Source organism: Oncorhynchus gorbuscha, linkage group LG26, assembly GCF_021184085.1.
Source record: "Oncorhynchus gorbuscha isolate QuinsamMale2020 ecotype Even-year linkage group LG26, OgorEven_v1.0, whole genome shotgun sequence".
NCBI classification, from domain to species: domain Eukaryota; kingdom Metazoa; phylum Chordata; class Actinopteri; order Salmoniformes; family Salmonidae; genus Oncorhynchus; species Oncorhynchus gorbuscha.
Genome location: NC_060198.1, coordinates 21,583,417 through 21,593,382, shown reverse-complemented (window position 1 = coordinate 21,593,382; position 9,966 = coordinate 21,583,417).

The window sequence follows — 9,966 nt, the reverse complement described above, 5'->3', positions numbered from 1 at the left end:
ATAACCCTACCAGTCCCAAAGTTCGTCAGCGCACCACAAGAGGGATGCCAAATGGGAGATGTGTATATATAAAATATATATCTTTGATGCAATTTCAGTGTTGTTTGAGATGATTTCACTGCGATGCTGCTCACTGAATCAGGTCAAGTTGCTTGACATAGGCGTTTCAAAGAGTTGTCACTCAGCCTGCCTTTTCGGATGCTTGCCTTTTGGTTGATCCATTTGTGGTTTAGAAAGTGGGTGGGTTAGAAAGGAGTTGCGTGCAGTTGAATCAGTGAAGGTAAACTGCAGTGGACTTGTGATATTTGTGTGTGTTACTTCTGGCCAGAGGGAGAAGGCACTTTGTGTCACGCAACTTGGGTCAATATCTGTTTCTGGTTTTGCTCTTAGGAATAAGGAACCATTGGAAGGAGTGATTTATGGGGTAGCGTTAAGTGTGAAGGTAGAACAATTTAAGTTAAAATTCCTGGTTTTTGTGATGCATCCCGTTTGGTGCGAAGCAGACCAGGTGGGGAGCGTGGTGAAAAAGTCATTGTCAGTCCTTTTGAGTTTTGAGTCAGAGTCTCAAAGTCATGTTAGGATATATTAGTTATCCTGTTAGAGCTGTTGTGCAGAATCCACTGCACTTTTTCAGATGCAACCATTCTGTTCATGTTGCAGAAGTGTGTAAGTGGGAGATTCCAAGATGTGGGAAGTGTGCTGGAGGGCATGCGACAGAGGATTCTGTAGTTTCGGTGGATAAAGTTGTGTGTGTCAATTGTAGGGGTGCTCGTGATGCTGGGGATCGGAGGTGTCTGGTAAGAGAGAGGCAGATTAGTGCGGAGGATGGGTCAAGGGTGCTGGATCCTGAGAGGATCCCAGTGAATAGTAGATTTGTGCCAGTACAAAGGAATAGGGTAATGAGTGAGCTTCAGTAAGGTTGGCTTCTTAGCGTTCATAGCAAGGGTTATCAACTGTACCGCAGAAATGGAAAGTTAATCACAGAAAATGGATGTTGTGGTGGCAGCTGCAGAGAAGTATTTGGGTATATGATTTGACTTCAGAAAAGTTATAGGGTTTGCTGAGGGGCGGTGTCGCATCGTCCCAGGCTGTTGGCATAGGCAGAAACAGATATGGTCAAAGTAGTAGAATGGGGTAGTGGGTTTTTAATGAGTGTAGGTGACCATTGCAGAGAAGTACTTGGGTGTAGGGCTGTGGCGGTCACAATTTCGTCAGCTGGTGATTGTCAAGCAAATAACGGCAGGTCTCACAGCAATTGACAGTTAATTACCATAAACACATTTAGCATCTCCGAGCTTCCAGACATAGCCTACAAGCCACTGATGCAAACCTTCGGAACATCTACATTTGAAAAAGTCTAATCAATCCATGTAATGTAGCCTACGGCATCACAATATTTATTTTAGGCAGGTCTGAGACAAAGAAAATGTAGTCTATTTCAAAAGAACGGAATAGCAAACTCTGAGTTGTCCGCATGATAGGCCCTGATCTGGCTATGCCATATGGCTGTGGGCTACACTAGTTAATTTAGCAGACAAGATTTGCTTAGAATTCCGCAGCATTGTTTGATATTATTTTATAGTATGAAGAACACAATTTAACAAAGCTGAATAAAATAGAAAATACATTTTCTTCAAATGATTATAGGGAGTGCGCACATGCAGCTATTCTGTGTTGATAGGTTAACAAAGAAACAGGTACTCTTATTTGCTTCATTTAGAGTTATTTATGTAACTTTAGTTGTGATACAAACATCGGGTGATATATTTTTAATACATTCTAAGGCTGCATGATGCTCCAATGCACCTCTCTCGGGTCTTTCTCACAGGCAACAAGTGAAAACAGGCACATCCGTGACGCTCGTGTTCTTTTCCGAAGATATTGTAAGAACTGTCCACATTTACTTTTCGTCAGCCAATAAGATGAGTAGCCCTAATGAACAGCAAAAGCACTAGCCTATGTCAATCTACTATCCCCCATAGTACAAAAGTTGACTTATTCTATTCTGTGCGAGGAAGAAATATTCCAAACATGGTCTGGGATGTGCTAGATCCCAAATTAATACAACCACTAGCATAAAAAAAAATAATGCAATGAGGCTTGATACAACAGATTATCTTATAATGTTGATAAACTATAAGGCTATTTCTTTACATTATAAGGCAACAAAAGTGACCACAAATTTGATTCATGCTTTTATTATGAAGGAGCATTTTATGGTGAAAATATCTTCCCCAGTGGCGATTTAGGGCTCTTAAATCTTGGTGGGGCAAACACCAAAACTTTTTTTAGATGCATGCCAGCAAAGCCACTACACAACACAACACTAAACAATACATTAATTGCACTGTAACGGTTATAAACGGTGCCCACAAATTGTTAGGGCCTACATAAAGCTGTCCCAACAGCAGAACTTTATTTTCAGCGCAATGGAGTGAATCTTTATGTCAGGAGTTCACCTAGGGGTCATGATAGGGGATGTACCAAATGTTTGATGTATTATAATAATTGATTATGCTTATGTTGTATTAATAGAAGGGGGGGTTATAAGACCCCTCCCTCCTTACATTATAGGGTCCTAGACTACAGATTAACAATATATATATATTAATTATAGAGGTTTAATTTAATATTGTTCCACAGTTGTTTTCTAGTTTCTCACCCTCTTTTAAAGAAATGGTCTGAGAAATGTGTGACTGAGACAGAACTCTGCAGGGGAGTGAAAGAGATAAGAGACTAGGCAGACATTCCACAATAAATCAACTTGGGGAGTGGACATTTACTGCTTAGCCCTTAGAAAACACTGGAACTATATTGTATCTCTCTTGCAAGTTTGTATAGCTGTGTACACGTGGGCTTCGTCTGATGAGTAGAAGGCAATAACGTATGCAGTGACATCACTAGGGCTGGACTTCGGGTTTAATAAAATAACTTGGGACCTTTTCTATTTTGCAGAACTTACTAGGAAACATGTGTGCTATGTTCCTGTTGTCATCTTCTGTCTGCAATTGCATTAATAAAGTATGCACCGATCCGCCAACCCAATCCCAAAGAAAAAGAAGAAGCCTGTCTTTTCAAACATCCTGATAGTTAGCCATGAGATAAAAAGTACTTTTCAGAATGACTGTTCAGGACCTTTAAGCCTGGAGCCGAGGCTAGTGCAATATCATAAAATAGAAGCATCAGCACCCCGCCCTGCCCCAGTGTGCGCTCCTTACTGCCCTGGCTTGGGACACACTCTTTTCACGCCACTTGGATACGAGACGAGAAATTATTTTCTTAACTTCTTATGTCTGGGTCAGTATTGAGTAGCTTGGTGCCCAGAGTAAACGGCCTGCTACTCAGTCCCAGTTGCTAATATATGCATATTATTAGCATACTCTGAAGTTTCTAAAACTGTTTGAATGATGTCTGTGAGTGTAACAGAACTCATATGGCAGGCAAAAACTTGAGAAAAAATCCAACCAGGAAGTGGGAAATCTAAGGTTGGTCGATTTTCAACCTATTGAAGATACAGTGGGATATTGGTAATGTTGCACTTCCTAGGGCTTCCACTAGATGTCAACAGTTTTTAGAAACTTGTTTGAGGCTTCTACTGTAAAGGAGGGGCTCATAAGGGCTGTATGAGTCAGTGGTCTGGCAGAGTGCCACGGGCTCGTGTTGCTCATTCACGTGAGAGGTAGCTCCCGTTCCATTGCATTTCTGAAGACAAAGGAATTCTCCAGTTGGAACATTATTGAAGATTTATGTTCAAAACATCCTAAAGATTGATTCTATACATCGTTTGACATGTTTCTACGGACTGTAATGGAACTTTTTGACATTTCATCTGCTCCTAGTGAACGCGCTTCGTGACTTTGGATTTGTTTACAAAACGCGCTAACAAAAGTAGCTATTTGGACATAAATGATGGACATTATCGAAGAAAACCAACATTTATTGTGGAACTGGGATTCCTGGGAGTGCATTCTGATGAAGATCATCAAAGGTAAGTGAATATTTATCATGTTATTTTTGACTTGTGTTGACTGCACAATATGGCAGATATCTTTTTGGCTGGTTTGGGCTCTGAGCGCCGTACTCAGATTATTGCATGATTTGCTTTTTCGGTAAAGCTGACACAGCGGTTGCATTAAGGAGAAGTTTATCTAAAATTCCATGTATAAAACTTGTATCTTTGAACAACGTTTATTATGAGTATTTCTGGAAATTGATGTGGCTCTCTGCAAAATCTCCAGATGTTTTTGTAACTACTGAACATAACGCGCCAATGTATACTGAGATTTTTTAAATATAAATATTAACTTTACATAACAAAACATATATGTATTGTGTAACATGAAGTACTTATGAGTATCATCTGATGAAGATCATCCAAGATTAATGATTAATTTTATCTCTATTTCTGCTTTTTGTGACTCCTGTCTTTGGCTAGAAAAATGGTTGTGTTTTTCTGTGACTTGGCGGTGACCTAAACTTGGCGGTGACCTAAACTAGGCGGTGACATATATTCTCCTAACCTGCCACGAAAACGTCACTTAGGTATCTTGCCTTAGAAAGAGTGTTTTACTTTTTCAACACAATCTCACACTCAATTTGTGCAAATTTGTACTAAAGTATTTTAGCAGATTTTGTGCTTTTCAATCTTTTTAAAGTTATTGGAGCAATGGTGTTCTTCACTGCCCTTTTGTGTCCCACATTTATTTATATCAGTAAACAAACGTGTACAACCCAATATTGTTAATTAACCAGTTTGTCTTCTAAATACTTATATTAGTTACCTTACATTTTGTTATTTTTTATTAATGCCAATGCTGTTTCTATGCATGTTTTTGCTTAATACTTTGGGATACTGGTGCTATGTCGGATTTTATGGGGGTTGCCATAATATTGGAATAAATAGCTGTGTTTGTCAGTATCATGGTATTGTTGTATCGATGAAGGCATTTGATTGGGGTATGGGGATACATTTTCATGATGGAAAATTAATCAGTAAATGTGGGGAAACAGAAGACTTGCAAAACAAATCTGTTTGGTTTAAATTATCCTAGTGTAACTGCATGGTATTTACAACTATAACGAGTTTGGACTATGATCAATTAAGCCATACCAATTCAGTTAAATGGGTTAATGTCGAATAATTAATTATGTTGGCTTACACTTATGACACTTCCAAGGATGTTTCATGATGATTATTACCGTTGTGTCAATTATTATGTTATATACTTAAGCTATTGTAACAAGCCTTATTCCAGCATTGTAGACCTACTGCCTCTGCCCAGAGGCCTACTAGGATTACATGGCAACGGCCGTTAGAGCTCACTTTGCCATGTATGAGCCCTGGTTAGATTCCCTGTTGCAGCTTTCACTTTCCTCCACTACATTGGTGGCAGCATTGAGATCACATCCAGCTCACATCTAGTTATGTGATCTAGTGGTGGGAAGCATTCATTTTTCAACATTGTGTTGGGTGTAATTACATTGAGATATATAGTGAACTACAGGTGTGATCAAGCCTTACATCAAACTTGCCTGAATCTGAATGGAAAGTGCTATGTATGCCCTGACCAGTTATTCTGAAGAAATTCCTCTGTGACTAGACATTTTATAAATTAATTTACCAGTGTAGACCCAAAACAAACACATTCTACACATGTACAAACTACCTGTTCAAAGTGTTATTACAACCATGGTGTTCTTTTGTTACTGAAGCTTATTTAAGTGATAATGCCTGAGAGGTGATTGAAGTAATAATGCCAGTCGAGGGCCAGGAAACCATGCATAGATATCCTCCAAACACCGGCTTTCGAGGGCATTATCACTTTTATACAACGGGTTTGTCAAGTTTCAGGAGAAGACCCAGATGCAGACAGTTTCAAAGTAACAAACGTTTATTACAAAAACAGGGGGGAGGCAAACGTCACGTCAAGGGCAGGCAGAAGTCAGTAATCCAGGTTGGTGGGACAAGGTACAGAATGGCAGGCAAGCTCAGAGTCAGGGCAGTCAGAATGGTCAAAACTTTGAAAACAGGAACTAGAGAAAGTCAGGAGCACGGGAAAAACGCTGGTAGGCTTGACGAAATAAAACGAACTGGCAACAGACAAAAAGAAAACACAGGTATAAATACCCTGGGGATAACGGGGAAGATGGGCGACACCTGGAGGGAGGTGGAGACCAGCACAAAGACAGGTGAAACAGATCAGGATGTGACAAGGTTACCAACATATTCAAATAATGATTGACATATTTTCATTAAAAACGTTATTTTGATACATTTATTCATACTATTTCATCCTTCCACAAGATATAGTCCCAACACAAATCTAGGGTTGCTACCCAAGCCGGCTGGTCGTCCGTTCTATCGGTTTGGTTGCCAGAGACGCGACCCAGTCGCTCAGTATTTTGTTCTGCATCTATGGATGCCACCCAGTCGTTCGTTCTAAATGGTTCATTGCCATACTGGCTGGCAACTTTCTTATCCCTTGCTTGCAGCTCATTTACAGTCACATGCAGCTAGAATAACAGCAAAATAGCTGCATTTGCATTTGTTTAAGCTGTTTTCTAGTGACATTTATTTGGATGCATCCATAACAATGAGCTAATGAGGCGTGATTTCGCATAGCATAGAAAATGGCATAGGACACTTGTTCAGAGGAGCTAGCCAACAACACAATCACTTCAAACTGAAGCTGGAAAGACTGCAAACTCGCTGCACTTCATTTAGTTTTTACCTTTTTTCAATTGACATTTAATTTCTTTGTATATATCCATAAAAATGATGCCAGCTGATTCATAATTTTCACTGGCTGAGAAACGCTGCCTGTCTGTCTCGTCTCGACTCCCGACCCGTTCATTACTATGGGACAGCTGGAGATCGAATTTGAATATTGAAACAATGTTGCAAATGTCAGAGAGACTGACAGAAATGTTTATACAAATCTCAGCTTTTGAAAACGAAATGTTAGTCTAAAGGAAATATGAGAAAGTCTAGATGCTTTTATAGTGGAGATCAAGTGTATAAGTTGCTTGGCTGGGCTAAAGAGAAGCGTGGATTGTGCAGTCAGATGGAACAGAGTAAATGGTCATTTCAACATCATAGATTTAGCCGGTGTTAACTTGTGGAATAGACACCGGCTGGAATATGGTTTTAACCAATCAGCATTCAGGATTAGACCCACCCATGGTATAAATATCAAATAACCTGACAATGATCCACATCATATGGGTAGACAAATAATGTTAGTGTGTTATGCAGCAAAACACAACTATCCTTTTTTAGGATGCAAACCAGTAATATGAATCACTGTTAATCCATCCTGTTCTGATTTGATCTAATGAGATCAGAATTGAGGCCTTTCCCAGTCATGAAGGATGAAGCTAGGCCCCTCTTGGATCTCTTTGGTGATGACTGAACTCAAGTTAGGGGTTATATGTCAGACTCTCTTATACCCCTTTGCCCAACATGTTATACCCCTTTTAAAGCTGAAATAACTTGCATCATTATTATAGGGCTGTGATGTAGTGTAGTGTGTTGATTAATTATTGCTTTCTTTAGTGGAAATACAGAATATGTATAAAAATGCAAAATATAAGCATGTTAATCATTACTGAAACATGCAAACTTACAAACAGTTAAAGATAATGAATACATGACCACTAGATACAAATATTTAATAAAAAAATAATCCATACAAAAGTCAAGAGTTGGCTATAACATGAGCACTAACAAAGTGTGTTTATATGTGTGTAAGTGTTTGTGTGCGGGTGTGTGTATAATAATTTCCCATCATAAAAATGGATCCCCATTCCCCAATAAAATACCTTCATCGATACCACAAAAACAATGACCTTTCTGTCTACAAGCGCACCAGTATCACAAAGTATTAAGCGAAAACAGGCATAGAAAACGGTACTGGGTGTAATAAAATAAAAACATTGTAAGGCTACTATAATATAATTATTTCTGTGACAACCTGGTTGATTAACAATATTGGGTTGTTAATAACACGTTTTTATATAAATAATGTGGGACACACAAAAAAGGCAGTGTAGAACACCATTGCTCTAATAACTTTCATAAGATTTTTCTGAAGTTTGCCCCCCAAAAATGTATTTTCCTCAGAATGAAGTCACGCAAAAATAATATTTTCACACGAATTAAGCCACACAAAAAAACAAATAAAATGCACCAAATCTGCTGAAATACTTTTAAAAACATATTTGCACGAATTGAGTGTGCGATTGTATTGCTGTTTATGGGAGGGACGTCTGAAACCTGCCGACCCGCTCATTAGGTCTATGGCGGCAGATTGACACGGCGACATTTTTTTTAAGCTAAACTGACCAAGTTGTACCTCCAACAACACATAAAACCTCACATAATTCTGCCCAAAAACAATGACAATTTCTCTCTGTCAGAAGGTGAAGTATAGCTTAAACTTATCCTATTTCTTTGTAGATCATTGTAGATCAGGGTGCCTGATAACTTCTCTCCGGGTTTTGTTTTGGAGAGCGTGAAAGTACTTCTGCCGGAGTCGGTAATGTTCTATCGACACTGATCTAAAGTCAGTTTTGTGGTGTTCTCTGGTGATTATTTGGAGATGGTAAAACTGATCCTAGATTTGCCCCTATGGGCAACTTCTACCCAGTGCCCTTCTGAAATAAAGGGGAGCAAACGTTGTATCATTATTATGGCTGATGCCGCCATGTGATAAGCAATGTCCACTTTGTCAAAGGCAGGGATGCAAAATATTTATCTCATCCATTCCCAGCCTGCATCTCCAGGGTGCTGATGGAGACGCAAAAAACGAATTTAACATAAATCGTGTAGCAGATATAGCATATGGTAGAATGAGTATGTGTCCTTTTCTGTAGCCTACAGGCCGGTGATAGTGTATGAAACTGCAATGAGATGGAAACTTTTTACATTAGGTTTCTTCGATCAAATAGCCTAACCAAAACGGCGCCCAATCAAATAAAAAATGCGCTGACAAGTTAACAAACAACATGTCCTAAAAATAGGACAGGTAAAAGTCAAATTGACCATATGGATTGGACCGTCAGGCTACTCACAACTGCTGTCCATTAGTTTCATCCCATGGGCTAAATTGTCATGCTCAGTGGTTTCAAGTTTGTATCCATATATTTTTTTTTATTGAAAAAGGAAATACTTCTGCATTTCCCGCAGTGTCAACACATTGCAAATAGGCTCAGGATTAGTTGAGTAGCTGATATTCAGAGTTTAAATATCGCTTCGACTAATAAAGCCAATGCAAAGGACTGCTTTACAAACTGTGGGTTTACCATATCAATGGGCATTCATAAAATTCCATTGCTTGTGGACATGGTGGGCTTTTTTTCACCAACCCCAGTGAGCACGGGCCAACGTCTTCTTGACGTCTTTTTTTTTGTTCTTGTCCGGACCTGCAGTCTTTTTTTGTGTGTTTTACAAATGGTGAGCCTACCACATAGATGAGCATTCCTAAAATTCAATTTCAGGTGACACTATAAGCTATACCTCAGTAAGCACTGACCGACACTGATGCCTTTTGGATTACTTTTTTTTTGGTCTTGTCCAGTTGTCTTTTTTGGTGCCATCTGGACCAGCCTTGATTTGGCTCAAATGTAGACGTATAAAAAATCATGTATTTTCAACTGTCATTCAGAACCCGAAAATGAACCACCCGCCAACCCCTCTTTTATGCTGCTGCTACTCTCTGTTGATCATCTATGCATAGTCACTTTAACTAATCCTACATGTACATATTACCTCAAATAGCCCGAGTAACCAGTGCACCCGCACATTGACTCTGTACCGGTACCACCTGTATATAGCCTCGCTACTGTTATTTTTGACTGGTTTTTTTCTTTCTTTACTTATCTATCGTTTACCCGAATATCTATTTTTTACTTAAAAACTGCACTGTTGGTTAAGGGCTTGTAAGTAAGCATTTCACTGTATGGTCT